This window comes from Lycorma delicatula, chromosome 5 (assembly GCF_047948215.1).
Source record: "Lycorma delicatula isolate Av1 chromosome 5, ASM4794821v1, whole genome shotgun sequence".
Taxonomy (NCBI): Eukaryota; Metazoa; Arthropoda; class Insecta; order Hemiptera; family Fulgoridae; genus Lycorma; species Lycorma delicatula.
In genome coordinates this window covers 165,188,667-165,207,832 of record NC_134459.1, presented here as the reverse complement: position 1 = coordinate 165,207,832, position 19,166 = coordinate 165,188,667, and the positions used below count along the sequence as shown (strand labels likewise).

Sequence of the window (19,166 nt, the reverse complement as noted above, 5' to 3'; positions counted from 1 at the left end):
GTAGATATTAGACTGTTTCAGATTATTATGTTACTCTTTTCATAATAAATTTGGGTTTTATATTTTAGTATATTTTAAAATGGAGTACTGAAACTAAAGGATCTCTGACCTGAGGAAAAAGTGTTCTGACCTCAGTCTGCTGATGTCGGCGTAAAATGTGAACTTAGTCGTACAACTACTAGCCACCAGCGACCTTGGTGTAGTAAAGCTCAGGAAGGAGATCGGTTCTCCCAAGAGAGTTGTGCAGATATTTCTCTGCAACAACACAAATTTCAGCAACTCGCTTGAGAACTTTGAGCACTATCCATCTATTGTCAAACCAAGTAAAGTTCTTGTAATTCTTTCTTTTTTTTGATTGTGTTATCTCCCAAAGGGTTTCATTTTTTAATTGGAAGAGAAAATACTTAACAGTGATGGCTTCAAACCATCATCTTTTTCTTGTTAGTAAGATTAGTAAAAGAAGGCAGCAAAGGCGAAGGACAACAAGGCCCACTAAAATTCTTTTGCTTGTTACAGTTATGCAAGGGACACGGCTGGCCTTATGCAGAAAGGTTCAGGGTTGGACTACAATATGACTTCGGTGGAGAGCCCTATCATTGGTAATGCTGATGTAGGAGTTTTTATAAATGACAGGTAGGAACCTTTTTCTGTCTTTGAAATGATTTCCCTTTTTATGTAAAAAGTTAAAAAGGGTTAAAATGGTATGTAAAGACATACCTTCTATGACAGAATTCTATCTACTTCTAGTTTAATAATTAATAGTAAGTCTTTTTTAAAAAGATTTCTAATGAAAAAAAAATTGGTTGTTTATATTTAAGTACTGTACTTTACTATTCCAGTATTAAATGTTTGTTTTCCAATATCTCCTCCTTAAAAGCAGCAGCTACATAAACAATGGCAAAAAAGTGACTATATAAAAAAATTCAAAAAAATGAGTATGGTGACTGTAATCGAGCATAAACGTGTAGTTATCACAGAGTGAAAATAAATAAATTACATACAAATTATATTTAAATCTTATTGACATAATGAACAGAATAAAAAGTTAAATAAATAAGAAGCTGATTTAGATTATGTTGTTATTTTCCTTATTCCATCTACATCCTGTCTAACACATTAGGGGAACCCCCTATATAGTATTACTATTATTATTCTATAAATCACCTGCTATAGTATATAAGAGAAATCCTGCTTTTTATACCAGTCACAGTTTCATACAAATCAGAAGAAGATGGACACCAAAGTTTTCAGTTTAACAGGTAATGAAATTTGTCTGCTGTCTCTTTGTAATAAGCTCATGTATTTAACAACTTACTGTCAATGCGTATGTATTTAGTTATTTGATTAAAGGCAGTATTAATTAAGATTTTATATGTATAATAATCATAATGCACATTCACATGTATTCATTAAAAACTATTCATTGAATCATTATATTTAAATACAATATTAATTTTTTTTTAAATTGTAAGAATTACACAGGAATTTTCCGATTCAAGGCTTTACACTTCAACACCCACCATTATCGTGGGCTTTTTTTTAATAACAAAGTTTCAAATTAAAAAAATATAGATAATAAAAATAAATAAATAAACGCAATCAAATTATTAAATATTTTATAAATATGTGCCTTTTATTTCTCCAGAGAAGGAAATATTAAAACATATTATCTATTATCTTTACTATTGTTGGATTTAGCTGTTTATTAATTGTATTACAATATTATAAATAAATTTTCTCATAAAGTTATTCTTGATCCTTTACAAACTAAATTATTTTTAATAATTTTATATCCATTTTTACAGAAAATCATGGTTTTTATTTTTCATTAATCTAGTATATATATTTTTAAAACCAATTTTATATTTTATGAAAATAAAATATTTTATTTTATATTTTTTAAAAAACACTTTTTTAATAAATTAAATTAAATATATTGGTTTTCGAAAAAGTGAGAAAAATGCATTTTTATTTTGTTTGTGGTTCAAATTATAATAATGATAAGTTAATTTTATGTAGATTTGAATACCAGATAGTGGATACTGCTGTACTTTGTATGTCAGGGTTGAATTAACCAGATATTTTAGAAATGGTCAGCCTGAGTCTGTACAAGACAAGATCTCATTTACATGCCATACAAATCATCCTCATCTCATTGGTCCAAGGGATTGTGTATTATAATGTATACATTATAAATAGGAAATAAAGTAACAATATTAATAAAAAATAAATAAATAAATAGTAACAATTATTAGTAGACACTTTTAATTCAATTCAAAATTGACACTTTTTTGAGGAAAGGGGTGAACATTTTTGCCAATTTTTTTTAGAAATATACTAGACATTTTGAGATAATGAAATATCAATAATTTCAACTTTTAAATACAATGTTATTTATTGAGCTTTTAAACTTTAAAAAAATTCAAAAAATTGTTGTTGCTATAGACTATAGGAATGGAATGAGAGAAGGTTATTATAGTCATTTAAGGCTCATTGATGAAGAAAATATACACGTAAAAATTTCCCATTAACTCCTCTTAGCAAGAAATAGCTAAAAAATTTCAAGTAATTTTCTGAGGATGGAGTGAATATTAAAAAAAAAATCTGATTAAAAGTGCTTCAACTAATGTAAGAAAGATTTTTTAATGTAATGCTCTAGTAAATTTGTTAAATTTATTTTGGCCAAAACAGTTCCTTTTTTTCTAGTTTTTTGCAAAAATTTAATGTAATCAATCCCTCTGAGAACGACATCGTCCTACCAAGTTTGAAGAATATTGGTTTACGAAGTCTAGTTATTTAGATTCAAACATATATATGTAAATAAAGAGCACTTTAAAAAAGGTTTTAAGGATAACATTAAAAAAAATTTTTTGCAATTCTAATATAAAAAGTTTGTATCTTTTTTTTGGTAAAATATTTTTTTCTAAAATGCTTCCTTCAGGCACAAATAAAAAAACAGTGATTTTTTGAAAATTTTGTGTTATCAATTAATATACTTTTCCTTTAGTATTACAGTTATCTAGCTTTATTGGCCAGAAAAATAAAAGCTTGAAGATGAAAACCAACTTAAAAATTAGAATTATTCTTCTTCTAATAAGAGCATTCTGTGATAAATTTGATATCCTTAGAATCACCAATGAAACACAGATTTGACTATAACCATTTGAGATCAAAATAAAGTGATAGAAATAAAGATGGAGGTAAATTTGAAAATATTTATGAATTAGAAAGGCGTGCATGAATTGGCAGTTCTATCGTTCAAGTTAGCGATATAGTGGTATTTGAATAAATGTTATAGTGGTATTTGAATAAATGGCTTTAAATCATATTTATGAACAAATGATATATATTTATTAGTTTATTTACTTTCTAATATTTGTGATAATTTTCAATTTAGATCTATTAATTAAAAGCATTTTCATCGATTATAAATACTTTATAAACTTACTCAGTAAGAAAGAAAAATTTGTATTTTACTGCTTGCAGTAGGATATATTATCTGATCAGCTGTAATTGTGTGTACTTGAATGATTGAACTGCCATTCCTAGGTTGCCTTTTAATTCACAAAAAGTTTCAAATCTTTCATCCATCATGCATCTCCATCATTTTATTTTAGTAGTTTCAATTTGTTGGTCTCGAATTCTCTTACAGTGATGATTTCCAAAATATCAAACTTATTGTTAAATACCTGTCACATCTGGAATGTGATTTCTTGGTAAAAAAAAACAAAAACATCTTGAATGTTCTAAAAATCATTTAATTGAATTCGTACTTGGTAGAGAACTAAATAAGAGATAGGTGAACGACATGTTATAAAATATTACATTTTTATCTGTGGTTATTTTTTTACAATTGTTTGAATTTTACTTTTCTGAAATACTTCTGGAAAACCATGTTTTTTAAAAATATTTTTACATCAATAAAAAGAAAAATGAAAACAATAAGGAAGTGTTTTTTTTACATTTTATGAAAAAAAAATGCTGATTATAACAGTATAATCAAATTTTTTTAAAGTTTTTTTTTATTTTTTTTTTATGAAATACAGTAATACAGCAAAGTCACTGTTAAGTTATATGATGCTTAATAAATGACTGAAACAGTAAAAACCATTGACTGCCTCTAAAAACTAAGGTAATATTAAGTTTTATTTATAAAATCATAAAAGATTTAATTACATTTATTAAGTTACATTCATAAAAATTATTACAATAATCTCTCTTTGTTCATAGTATTGTTGGTCATATCACTGGTTTTTTTGAATCCTGCTGAATCACAAAGATGCCCAGATATTTGTACTTTTGATTACAGTCCAGTTTGTGCAAAAAAACTCATCAGGACAACTGAGAACATTCAGTAACAATTGCGCTATGATAGTTTTTAACTGCAAAAATAATGGAAGTGAGTTTGTAAAATGTTGGAGTGTATTTTGTAATTTCATAACTTTAATTTAAAAGTAGAATTTTCTATTTTAATGAAGAAAAAATAGGTAATTATTAATTTTATTTTATTTTCTCTTCAGTCATATGACTGGTTTGATGCAGCTCTCCAAGATTCCCTATCTAGTGCCAGTCGTTTCATTTCGATATACCCCCTACATCCTACGTCTCTAACAATTTGTTTTACATATTCCAAACATTGTCTGCCTGCATAATTTTTCCCTTCTACCTGTCCCTCCAATATTAAAACGACTATTCCAGGATGCCTTAATAAGTGGCCTATAAGTCCGTCTCTTCTCTTAACTATATTTTTTCAAATGCTTCTTTCTTCATCGATCTGCCGCAACACCTCTTCATTTGTCACTTTATCCACCCATCTGATTTCTAACATTCTCCTATAGCATCACATTCAAAAGCTTCTAATCTTTTTTTCTCAGGTACTCCAATTATCCAAGTTTCACTTCCATATAAAGCTACGCTCCAAATATATACTTTCAAAAATCTTTTCCTGACATTTAAATTAATTTTTGATAAAAAAATTATATTTCTGAATGAAGGCTCGTTTTGCCTGTGCTATTCGGCATTTTATATTGCTCCTGCTTCGTCCATCTTTAGTAATTCTACTTCCGAAATAACAAAATTCTTCTACCTCCATAATCTTTTCTCTTCCTACTTTTATATTCAGTGGTTCATCTACATTATTTCTACTATATTTCATTACTTTTGTTTTGTTTATTTTCATGTGGTAGTTCTTGTGAAGGACTTCACCCATGCCGTACATTGTTTCTTCTAAATATTTTTTACTCTCAGCTGGAATTACTATATCAACAGCAAATCGTAACATCTTATCTTCTCAGCTTGTACTGTTACTCTGGATCTAAGTTGTTCTTTAACATCATTAACTGCTAGTTCTATGTAAAAATTAAAAAATAACGGTGATAGGGAATATTCTTGTCAGACTCCCTTTTTTTATAATAGCTTCTTTCTTATGTTCTTCAATTATTACTGTTGCTGTTTGATTCCTGTAAATGTTGGCAATTGATCTTCTATTTCTGTAATTGAATCTTAATTTTGTTAAAATGCTGAACATTTTAATCCAGTCTACGTTATCGAATGCCTTTTCTAGGTCTATAAATGTCAACCCACCGGGTTGGTCTAGTGGTGAACGCGTCTTCCCAAAGCAGCTGATTTGGAAGTCGAGAGTTCCAGCGTTCAAGTCCTAGTAAAGCCAGCTATTTTTACACGGACTTGAATACTAGATCGTGGATACCGGTGTTCTTTGGTGGTTGGGTTTCAATTAACCACACATCTCAGGTATGGTCGAACTGAGAAAGTACAAGACTACACTTCACACTCATACATATCATCTTCATCCTCTGAAGTATTATCTAAAACAGTAGTTACCGGAGGCTAAACAGGAAAAAGAAAGAAAGGTCTATAAATATCAAGTATGTTGGATTGTTATTCTTTAAATTTCCTTCTACTATTAATCTGAGCGCTAATTTTCTTCCCTTGTCCCTATACTTTTCCTGAAACCAAATTGGTCTTCTCCTAACACTTCTTCCACTCTGCTCTCAAATTCTTGTGTACAGAATTCTAGATTTTTGATGCATGACTAGTTAAATTAATTCTTCCGTATTCTTCACATTTATCTGCTCCTGCTTTCTCTGGTATCATGACTGCAACACTCTTTTAGCAGTCTGACGGAACTTCCCCTTTTTCATAAATATTACACACCACTTTTTATAATCTATCAATCGCTTCCTTACCAGCACTATGCAGTAATTCTGCAGGTATTCTGTCTATTCCAGGAGCCTTTCTGCCATTCAAATCTTTTAATGCTCTCTTAAATCAAGATCTCAGTATTGTTTCTCCCCTTTCTTCCTCTTTGACTTCTTCTTTTTCCTGTATAACACCATTTTCTAATTCATTTCCTCCATATAACTCTTCAATATATTCCACCCACCTATCTTTTCGTATTATAAATTGGTGTACAATCTTTGTTTAATACATTATTAGATTTTAATTTATATACTGCAAAATTTTCCTTAACTTTCCTGTTTGCTCGTCTATTTTACCAATGATCATTTCTCTTTCCACTTCTGAACACTTTTCTTTAATCCACTCTTCTTTAGCTAGTTTACACTTCCTGTTTATAGTATTTCTTAATTATCGATAGTTCGTTTTATTTTCTTCATCACTAGCATTCTTATATTTTGTACATTCATCTATCAGCTGCTATGTGTATTCTAATGTCCAAGGTTTTCTACCAGTTCTCCTTGTTCTGCCTAAGTTCGCTTCTGCTGATTTAAGAATTTCCTTTTTAACATTCTCCCATTCTTCTTCTATATTTTCTATCTTACCTTTTTTACCCGTACCTCTTTATATGTCTTCCTCAAAAATCTTCTTTACCTCCTCTTTCTCAAGCTTCTCTAAATTCCACTAATTCATCTGACACCTTTTTACGTTTTTAAACCCGAATCTACATTTCATTAACACTAAATTATCAACGCTATCAATGTCTGCTACAGGATAAGTTTTGCAGTCGATGAGTTCATTTCTAAATCTTTGCTTAACCATAACCTACCTGATACCTTGCAGTATCATCTGGCTTTTTTCATGTGTATATTCTTCTATTATGATTTTTAAACCGGGTGTTGGCAATTGCTAAATTATACTTAGTGCAAAACTCTGTAAGTCGGTCCTCTCTTTCATTCCTTTTGCCCAGCCCATATTCACCCACAATATTTCCTTCCTTGCTTTTTCCAGTGCTTGCATTCCAATCTCTAAATAATATTAAATTTTCATCCCGTTTTATGTGTTTAATTGCTTTGTCAATTTCTTCATATACACACTCTACCTCATCATCATCATGGGCACTTGTAGGCTTACAGACGTTAACAATCTTTGTCGGCTTGGGCTTTGATTTTATCCTTATTGATTCTGTCGCTATGCATTTTGAAATACTCTATTCTCTTTCCTATCTTCTTGTTCACTATGAAATTTACTCCTTCCTGCCCTTTATTTGAAGCTGTGTTAACTATTCTAAAATCACCTGACCAAAAGTCGTTTTCCTCTTCCCACCGAACCCCGCTAATTCCTACTACATCTACATTTAATCTACACATTTGCCTCATTAAATTTTCTAACCTACTAACCTTTTTTTGACTTTAACATTCCATGCTCCGACTCGTAGAATGTTATTTTTTTAATTTTCTTGTGATCCCTTCCTTAGTACTCCCCACCCAGAGATCCGAACGGGGGACTAGTTTACCTCCAGAATATTTTACCAAGGAAGGCATCTTTGTTACTACAGAAAGTTACAGTTTCTTGGAGAAAAAGCAGCTGTTGTTTTCCATTGCTTTCAGCTGCATAATACTCAGAAGATTGAATGATGTTGATATGGCCATTTAAGTACTCCTGACCTACGCCCTTAACAATTACTGAAAGAGCTGCTGCCCTCTTTCAGGAATCATTCCATAGTCTTACTTTCAACAGATACCTCTACGATATGGTTGCACCTTCGGTCCAGCTTTGTATCATTGAGTACTCAAGCTTCCTCACCATCATCAAGGTCTCATGATTCATAGAGGGAGTAGTCTAATTAAGAAACTAATAATTCAATGTCTGTTTATTCATTATATACATTATGTGAGGATTACAAAGATCATTGATCTACATATCCATCAATATTGTTTTTGTTCTTAATGCATAAAAAAAGGGACTACTTTCCTTTTAGGAAAATCAGGAAGTAACAGGTTCCCTTTCAGAAAACTGCTTACCATCAGTGTAAAGGAATCCTTGATGAATAAAGGTAACTACAAAACTGTGGCTAAACTTTGATCAGAATAGTATAACAAAGTATGGAGTTAGGGGGGTATAATACAGTGAAAAAATCAATTTCTTTAAATTAAAAAAAAAAAAAAAATGTTCAATATGTAGTCCAATGGTGTAATCATTATTTATGTAAGATAATTTGAAAAAAAAACTGAAGCATATCGAGTCAGTTTTGTTTTTTTTTAAAGTCGGAAAATACTGATTTTAAAATGTATATTACAAAAAGACTTAGAAGAAAGATTTTTACCTCGTTGTGAAGTTTGAAATTCAGTTTTATCTAGGTTGTAGTTTGTTGTAGTAGTTCTATTTAGAACAGTGAAAACACATGATAGTTGCAGGCAGAAACGAAACTTTTTTAATTTAACGAATTGAAACATTAAATAAACAAACTAAAATCTAAATTTATGATTTAGGCAGTTATTTAAGGAAGAAGTTTTTTCTTTTGTTAATCATTTTACAGTGATTTTTAAATGAATTTACCTGACTTTTTTGATGATTTTATTGTGCAAAATAATTTTCAAACAGTCATTGAATGCTATATCAATTTTCTCAATTGCATAAAATGAATTCTGAATTTATATGTACGAAAACTTTACGCAGAAAATTACTTGCATCAATAAAATATCTAGTTTTTCTTTATGTAAAATTACTTTTAAGATAAACATTCAAAATATTTATGGTTTGCTACATTATTAATTTGTGTGATTTTTTCAGGTTATATAAAAATCAAAAATGGAGAATGTTAATTAATTATGAAGAGAAGGTCAAACACCTTATTACAGTAAATAATCAATAAAATGGTATTTTATAAATTTATTTTTAGCATTTATATTATTGAAATTCAATTACAGGCATATAATGTATATTAAATGGTTTTTAAACTTAAAATTTAACCTTTCCATTCCTATAACATAATAACTTTAAAAACTCTCTATTTCTACTGCCTACAGAGATTTAGAAAAGTTTTACTGTGCTCTCCTTAGACAGAAGGAAGACCAACTTAACCCTAACAATTAATTACAATTAAAAATTTTTAGTATACAATTAGGAGATGTGTGAAAACTGATCATCTTCCAACAAAATTTCTAGTTCTTCATAAATACAAATAAAAGAAAAAATGTAATTACTTTTATTCAATTAAAGGTAGATAACACTGGAGTAATTTTATTTTTAATCGTTACAAACGAATTATACACAATTTTAATCAAAATTGAATGCATATTTTATTTACAAATACTTTATTTTGTTATAATATTATACTGCAATTCATGTAAAGTTTTAATGGTTTAATTACAATTTATTTAAGAAATTCTCCCCTCCAAAAAAAAAAAACTACTACCAATGCTCAATAATTACAATAATGTTCATATTGTAATTTTTATATTTTATTTAAATGTATAGAATTTTAAATAGTAAATAGTTTTTGTTTTATTTAAAATTTTATATGGAATCGGTAAAATATTTGATGATTAAAACTTATAAATGATTCATTTTCATATAATAAGGGAATTGCTCTTCTAATATTACTTATAAAGTTAATAAACCAACCATGATTAATAGGTAAACCAACCAGACTCATATACAACAAGCTATTTGTTCATGAAATACAGCCAAACATCAAAACACCTGCTGACAGAAAATATTTACACTTGCATGCATTCAGCAAAACCTGGTGAATTGCCAACATTTCCAGGAAAGAAGATTATTGTGTTACATTAAGAAGTACAAACAAAATGTAAGTACACAAGTTCATATAAAAATTAATAAAATATACTAATATGGCAGAGCTGGTAATTCAAAATTAATTTACAGTGACTGCATTAAATATTACATTGGAGAGACCGGGTGGTCATTTATCTACACTAAAAACAAAATATATCTGCACTTTATTGCAGTTAAGTTATGTTTTGTAAATCACCACATAGATGTGAAAAAAACTTAAAAGGTGAAGGGAAAACGGTACTCAAAGGCATTAACCTCAATATGAAAATTTTACGCAAATGACAGAAGAGTTAAGATTTCAACAATCTACCTATTCAAGATTTCAATCACATGAAATTTATTAACACATTTGATTTTATAAAATATAATATATTAAATGGACAAAAACAACATAGTTTAAATAAGTCATTTGACTAAACCGTAAAGGAGTTTTACAAACTTTTTTTTTTTTAAATGGGAGCACTATAACTTTTAGTCCCACTAGTAATTCCCTTAAATCAAGGTAAAACTAATTGTCTCTGTGCACTTGTCACTATCTGTTCTTCACTGTTGTCTAATGCTCGCTTATGCCCACTTAAAAATTTATCCATTATGTATAAATCTACTGCCATGAATATTTAATATCGTGAATTGTTATTAACATGAAAATTATAACATATAGATTCGATAGCGATTGAAGGGTTAGCTTGACTGAGACTGGCTGGAATTGAACAAGGTGCAGCATGTATACATGTTTGCGCAGACATTACAGAATGTTCGAGACAAATCGTAACTTCTCGTGAAACCACGAGAATGTCCTATATGGTAGATGTAAGATAGAAAGCAATAGAGAGGCATAGATTCTGGTTTTGTCAATACAGCGGTTCGGTGTTGTCAAATGTCAATTAATTTACTTATTCCTGGTAAAGTTGTAGTGTAGCTTTAGCATAAAAATACTCAAAATACATTATTATTGTATACTTTGTTATTGCATGAGAGGGGGGCGCAATGAAAATTATGATTGAAAATTGGGTCCCAAATACTGGAAGATTCAGAAACGCTGCCTTAAGGAAACATTTTTAAAAAAATATTTTTCAATAAAAAAAAAATTGATTTCAATAAATTGTAAATAAACTGGTAAAAAAATTATTTCAAAGCTTCCAAGCCAAAAAAAATTAATTTTTGTCAGATGTCCATTTGTGCCTATATATATATATATATATATATATATATGCTATTATATCTATGTTACTTTAATATATATACATGTTTATAAATTACACTCTAATATTTGATCAAAAATATATTCATAATCAATTGGTTGATGGGAATATAATTAGCTTAATTGTTAATGTATTTCCGAAATGGATAACTAAAAATTCATGAAGCGGGAAAAGTTTGTGTCTACAAACTTATAATTCTATAAATGTTACTCCCAGTCCGGCAGAGGGATACGGCCGTACCCCTAAGTAAAGTAAAGTAAAATAAATCTATTCTTTGGTAGGGGTGGCGGGGGGGGGGTGAATTTTAAATAAATATTTTTTGTAATTTCTCATATTGATTAAAAAAAGTTCAACTTAAGTAAGAAAATTTTTTGCTAAAGTGTTGCAGTAAAGATTTGAAATTTTATTTCGGCCAAAACACCCTGATCCCTTTTGCCAGTTTTTGCAAACGTTTAATACGTTCCCCCCTTCTAAGGTAATGCCTGTTGTCTACCAAGTTTAAAGAAAATCGGCCCACGGGTTTCAGAGTTATGAGACCAAACAAGCCAACATACATATGCATGAACGTCCAACTGGCAAAAATAAATTGTTGGACTTGGAAGCATTAGAATAAAAAAAAAAATTTGTAGATTATTATTTATTTAATTTTTTATGGGAGGGATTAATTTTTTTTAACGTTACCTTAAGATACAAAACTTACAGCTGTAACTGTTATGGCAGAATATGTCGCTGTAAGGAAAAGTAAAAATAAACAAAGGTAGTAATTGGGAAAAAAGTTACTTTTTCTGAAAAAAAAGTATTGTATTTTATTCCGTTATATCTACGAGACGGTATGACCAATTTTAAAAATTGAAACAGTTTATTTTCCACCATGTAGAGTTCTAACATTTTTTTTTAACCTCCGGGATGTAAAAAAGCGTGTGTGAAAATGTCATGCCTGACCGGGATTCGAATCCGGGACCTTCGGATGACAGGCCGACACCCTACCACTCACGCCACGGAGGCTGGTACGAAATACTAACGTTTAAATAAAAAAGATGTACGCTGGTTCATTCGGTTATCCGTTATTTTTCCGAAATTTACTTATCTCCGGAACGGTTCGATCAATTTAAAAATTCAAACACCGTATTTGATAGAAGAACAAGGGCTAACGTTAAAATTATGAAATAGAAATAAGAAATCGAAATGAATAAATTACTGCAAAAACAAATAGTAAAAATCTTTTAATTACAGTAATTTTTCGTAATACGCAGTAAATGTGAGGCACGCAAAAATGAATCTTGTCTTGTGAAAATTTTCAAGACTATAAAGAAAAATGCTCATTTGCCTATACGTCATGGGTTGTGTAGAAAACAGATATAATTATTTTGTAAAACTTTAGTGAATTTTATAACTAAAGTTAAAGTTATGTATTTTAATACGATTACAAAAAATAAATCACTTTTCAAAAACTGAATCTTCTTTTACGCCCCTAAGAGCCGAGTAGAGCAATGCCTGGCTGTGAAGCCGAGCTGAGCAGCTAGTGTATATATATATATATGTACACTAGCTAAATTACAGTTTAAGTGAATGGTATTTTCGGATTCCTCATACTTCAAAACGTAAAGAAAATTCATTTTCAGCCCTAATCCAACCGTCCAACCGAAAAAACCTTTTCAGATCAGGAAGCCAGTAAAATGGCTCTGTGCGGTGACAGTTTGAAAACGCTGTTACAAAATCATTTTATGTGGGATCTAAGTCGGTTATTTTTTTTTATATTCACAAAGGAATCAGTTTTATTATACAATTTGAACTATGGTTATACGAAGTAAAATGTTTCATTTGGATAAGAAAGAATATGACCATTTTTTTCTCAGAAATGTGCTTGTGTGTGTGTGTGTGACTAGTGTATTATAATTGCTATGAGGGTTACGGATTTATTTATTATTTACAAAAATAGCTTATTATATTAGCAAAATAACGATGTATTGAAACACATAATAAATTATGTTATACAGCACACACAAAATAAAAAGGAATTTGTGGTCATAAATGTGTCACTTTTATTTGAGGCCTAATAAATCTTTTCTGACAAAAGATATCGGCATCAATCAAACGCATACCGATTCGTAATGAATAACAGTATACAGTAAAAATGGTTTTTTGTCAATCTGAATAGCCTTTTAAGTGGTGGGGATTTTTATAAAACGTAGTTTTCTTTATCTCTTTCATTTATACTAACATATGTTACTTTATTGTGTGAGTGAGTACGAGTGAATTGCAGTAACTTACTATCGCAAACTGGCGTTCCGTTGGTAATATATTATTTCATTATTTTTTTCAAAATTACATTGGTTTTTTTTTTATTCAGTGCGATTTTTTTCACATATTGGGCGTTTTTTTTAAATTTGTGATTTTTTTTTTTATTTGCCGTAATTTTTTTTTATCGAGACAATGAATGACGGAACAGATTAGGTTTGCTCTTGACGAAGGACTTTCAGATTATGACGAAAATGACAGTGACGACCTTGAGGGCTTGGGCGACATCAAAAATACTGAAATTAGGAGTAACGATTTTTCGGAACCGCATCTCCTGAATTTTAGTAGCGACGATGATGATCCAGGTCATTCGATTAGTGATACTGATACGGAACAAAAAATAAATGTAGCCGGTTCAGTTCTACATCCACATGCTGAAGGAAACGGTAATATATTTCATGAAATCCATTATCGTTCTCCAGTGCAGTTGGATGTTGAAATGCAACCATCTGTTGATTTTCCTCTCCAAGATGAGGAACTTGACACGGCGGAGTTACAAGAAAATCCAACTGACCGGGCCCAAAATGACGAAACAGTTACAGATGACAAAGGTTACGAGTTGGAAGGTCGTCTGCCGGTTCTTGGAAATCCCTGGTTAGTTTGTACTGATAGGTGTAAATATGACACACTAAACAGTTTGCCTTTTACGGGTCCGGAACCAGGTGCATTTGTAAAGAATACCGACCTTTTGGCTAAATCCGCTCCTCATAAGAGAGGTCGGCCTAAGAAGCGTCGTAGGAATTTACAGAATGTGCCTGAATATATTCCTGATCCCCGTATTCATGGGCAGACGCCGTTTGCCGTATTTATGTTGTTTTTTGGGGCTATCCTTGAAAAATTAACATCAGAAACTAATCTGTATTTTCAAAGCCGTAAACCTGATAGACCATTACCTAAGGACAGAATTCAAGGTGACGTTAGTCTTGACCAGATGAAACGTTTCTTTGCAATCATCCTGGAAATGGGTCATACTGTAAGACACACTTTACAAGAATACTGGTCAACTGACGAGGTTTCCCATATCGCTTGGTTTGGGAATACATTACCGAGAACTGTCTTTCTTCATATTTTGAAGTATTTACACTTCACTAACCAGGATCCACCAATAGAATCAGAAATGCAAACTGGTAACTATGACCGTCTCTGGAGAGTACGCGAAATATTTGAAATTGCACGTCAGAAATCTCGTGAACTCTGTAATCCACGACAACAAATCGTAGTTGATGAGGTTTTACGCGCCTACAAGGGTAGAGTCTTGTTTCGGCAGTATATACGTAGTAAACGAAAGCGCTTTGGGATAAAGGTTTACAGACTTTGCGATAATTCTGGGTACACATTTGATATGAGTGTATATCTCGGGAGACAACGAGAGGAACGAAACGATTACTGAACGTACAGTTATCAATCTAATTGCAGGTTATGAAAATTGTGGATATCATTTGTATATGGACAATTTTTTTTCATCCCTGCAATTATATCGACGACTGAAAGATGTGGGAATTCTAGCTTGTGGAACAGCTCGATCCAATCGTGCTGGAATGCCAGCTGAATTCACACGAAACAGACGTAAACAATTAGTTTTGACCAGACACCGGTTAGCCTGTCGTACGACACTGGATGGAATATCTTGTATTCTATTCAATGACAAGCGAATGGTAACACTTCTGTCTTCTATTCATGGGCCTGCTGAAGAGGGTAAATACAGTGTAACAATTCATGGTACAGAAAATGTCGTGAGACCTGTAATGATTGTAGATTACAATAATTATATGGGGGCTGTTGATCAATCTGATCTTCTGTCTTCAAGCTATTACTTACATAGGCGCATGACAAAATGGACGAAAAAACTTTTTTCCACATTTTTGATATGCTCTTTTTCCACATTTTTTATATGCTCCTTGTCAATGCTTATACGGCTTACAATAAATAATAAATAATACGGCAATAAGATGGAGAAGAACCAATCCTTCTGATGGTTTCGAAATGAGGTTTTGAAAGGGCTTGTTTCATCATCTCCTACGAGATTTTCTGCACGAGGATCTTATGTAAGAAATCGTGAATTTTTACGTCTTGAAAGTTGTGAAGCAAGACATTTTCCTAAACGTGAGGGAACAAACAGTTTTAGACAATGCGTTGTGTGCTCGGCAAACGGCATTCGCGTAAGATCAGTCTGGAGGTGTGTGGCTTGTGAGGTACCACTCTGTATAGACGGATGCTTTCTCGTGTATCACACACGCCAAAATATCACCAACTAGGGGTAAGAGCTTTTTATTTATAAATTTATTACTTCATTTTATTTGTTTAGGTTATTTATTATTTGTCATCTATTTCATTCTTTTGTTTTTTTGGGGAATCTCCCATATTGCGATTTATATGTTGGTGTAAAAACTAGTGCGCGCTCGTAATTTCTTATTTTATATATTATATATATATATAATATATATTACGATTTTATATACATAGTAACATAAAAAATACCTGTTGTTTGTACCGAATAGCTTGTAATTACTGGGGTAATTATTATGCGTTTCATGAACTCTATTGCCCCCCCCCCCCCGTGGCGTGTAACAGCAATACTCTGTTGTAAAAAAAGTTTTTTTACGTAATAAATGCTCTAAGGAAGTCTTATAATTTTTAAAATAAATTTTACATTATATGTAACGCTAAGAAAAAATAAATAACTATAAAAATTTCTCGAAACTGATATGCTAATTAATCTGTAATTTATGACACGGATTTTTCATCATGTTTTGCCCAACTTTCAACCGATTTGCTTGAAAGTATTTTTTTTTTTAATCAGCAAACTATGTTTCATAAACACAAATCAAAAAAAAAAAATTCGCTAATAAAAAACGCGGTAGAAATGCGCAAAAAAAATTCTGCAATTAAATTATCGTAATTTTTGTACGGTTTCAATTTTGTTGTTGTTACAGGCATAAAAAATATCCAATCGTAAGGTTTTTTTTTTTGTCAGAATCTGTTAAATCTCGTTAATATACTGTAATTTTTTGAAAATTTTTTCACAAGAGGGTAGCATAAGACTATGAAGAGAGGCAATCAGATACCAACTATTTTTGCGGAGCGCTAAGAAGCGCGGAGCATTGTGATGGGAAAAGGTTAAGTGAATGGTATTTTCGGATTCCTCATACTTCAAAACGTAAAGAAAATTCATTTTCAGCCCTAATCCAACCGTCCAACCGAAAATAATACGTATACACAAATATTTAAAAACGATACGAAATATTTAAATAACACGATACAACCCAACTTAACCAAAAACCATTTTATTATTATAATAGATTTAACTTATTCATTAATGCAACTGATTCAGGTCATCATTATTATTTAAATATATTTGATATACTTGGTTATTGTTTAAACATAATTTTCGATGTAATTGTTACCCAACAATTTTTACATAAAAAGTTGTTACTCTTAAGTAATTTTTTATTCGATTATTATCGTAAGACGTAAAACAGATTAGTTTAATAATAAAATTAAAGAGAATGACAACTATTTACTTTAAGAAAGATTTGAGGAAAATTGAATTTCGATATCGATATCGACTTTTCGGAAAGTTTTACTAAATGTAATATCATTGTCTAAAATAGCACTCCGTAAATTTTTACATACTTAACTAAGAAATTTCATTAGAGTAAGTCATACACATAATCGGCATAGATTCGACTTTAAATTCGGTATTAATATTTTCATTCGTCATCGAGGTAACGGAGAGGAAGAAAAACTTGTAGGTTTACTTAATTTATGAACGTAAACGCCGCGAATCAACACCCAGAACTTTCTCAAAGATTTAAAGAGCAAGAGATATACGCTCGGCTCAAAATAGAGTTTAATCTTTGAGAAATGTGTTAGGTCTCAAATCAGCCAACTTTCATTATCACCTGAAATCGACTACCTGAATTTGAAAGTTATTTCAAGAGGTAACATGATTAAAATATGTAACCGTTGCGGTGCTAAAGAATAGAATGATGAAACTCCTGGAGTTTGCTGTGCCGTGGGCAAAGTGGTTCTTGAACGACTTCAATATCCTTCTGATTTCATTAAATATTTGATTTTGGAAACTCATCTTTTGCCTAAACATTTTATTTTATCTGGTAAATTGTGAATACAACATACGGTAGTAAGTTGTGTGGGCTGTTGCCCTTACCTAATTACTAAACATTATTTTCAATTTTTGAATTTCTATATGCATATCACGCAAAGTCGGGGATGGTAGTATTATTATACACGTTTCGATAATCTATAATAATTTACATACATCTTTAATAAAAAAAAATCAAAAGTAAATTATATTACAATAAATATAATTTAAGTAAAATACATAAAGTAATCTACAATCACTAAATACGTTTGTAAAACAAATTGATTATATGGTTTAGATTTAATTTTCTAAGCATTTGGCACCGTTGGTATTAATATAATTTGAATAAAATAATATTTTCATTTACCAACAATTTTTAATTAAGTATCCAAGGGCCTCGGATTCACTTCTCCGTAATCAGGGATTATTTGAAGTTATTAATTTAATATTCATGTATGTAATTTTTCAAGTATAATTAAATTGAATTAAACATTTTTAGATATGCAATTTAATCGTTTTTATTTAAATAACAGCGTACCATATCTATAAATGTAAAAATTAATGTTTGTTTGTCTGTCTGTTCCAACTTAACTCGAGATCTACCGGACAGATTTGTCTAAATTTTTGCACACCTGCACTTTGAAGCCCTGCGGTGAACATAGGCTAATTTTTTTGAACCTCCGACATAACGAAACTTTAAAAACGAAATTTAAAACACTATTTCTTCCTTAAAGCTTATTTAATTTTCAAATTGACTTTGATTTTCAAGAAAAATTTAATTTTTAGCTAACATTTTTGAAAAGGGCTGAAGTTTTAACGTACATTTATTCCTAAATTTCAATTGATTTAGCGCACATGCATATGTAATTTTTACGATTCATTCATTTACAATTTTTTACAGCTGTTTAAAAACATAAATAAATAGCCGCGTTTATTTATCATGTGTGTGTTACTAATTTAAAGCGTGTGAAGTATTTAGCTGCAATTTTTTAAATTCTGTGATCTTTTTTCCAAACATCATACCACGCCTAAAAGACATTCTTCAATCGGGAGAAATACAAAAAAAGCACGTATGATGAAAACTGTTCGTGCGGCAGACACTGAAGACGAAAGACAGTCAAGATTGGAAAACGACCGAATACACACAGCCCGATCCCGTTCGACTGAAACAACTGAGCAACGAGAAATACGTTTAAAAAGCGACCGCATACGCACAGATCAATCCCGCTCGACTGAAACAACTGAACAACGGGAAATGCGATTAGAAGGCGTCCGAACTCGCCCAGCTAAAGCCCGATTAACAGAAACAATGGCAGAACGAGAGGAGCGACTACGATTGACACGATCACGAACTGCTCAATCTAAGCGGGCAAGCGAAAATGTTTTCACAGATGTTATATGGGAGTTATTTTTTGAGGGGGGTTTGGGAACGCAGCCCCCATGTCGGTAAATAAATAAAAAAATGGATTTTCTGTTATCAGATAACGTAACTAAATTGCATGAATTTGTTTCTAAAAACATTAAGCTCTTAACTTTGAGTAAAGTTGATAACGTCAAAAATTTTCCAG

At 30.8% G+C, this 19,166-nt stretch overlaps 2 long non-coding RNA genes across 2 annotated transcripts in view; one reads left to right on the top strand and one right to left on the bottom strand.

Annotated features, from left to right (window-relative positions):
• Positions 1-19,166, bottom strand: part of LOC142325566 (uncharacterized) — a 61,695-nt gene that overhangs the window by 8,661 nt on the left and 33,868 nt on the right. The gene's annotated exons all lie outside the window — the stretch shown is intronic.
• Positions 1,105-9,144, top strand: LOC142324578 (uncharacterized). The gene is made up of 3 exons (XR_012756332.1): positions 1,105-1,259; positions 4,231-4,399; positions 8,989-9,144. It is a non-coding gene; the product is annotated as an uncharacterized LOC142324578 (long non-coding RNA).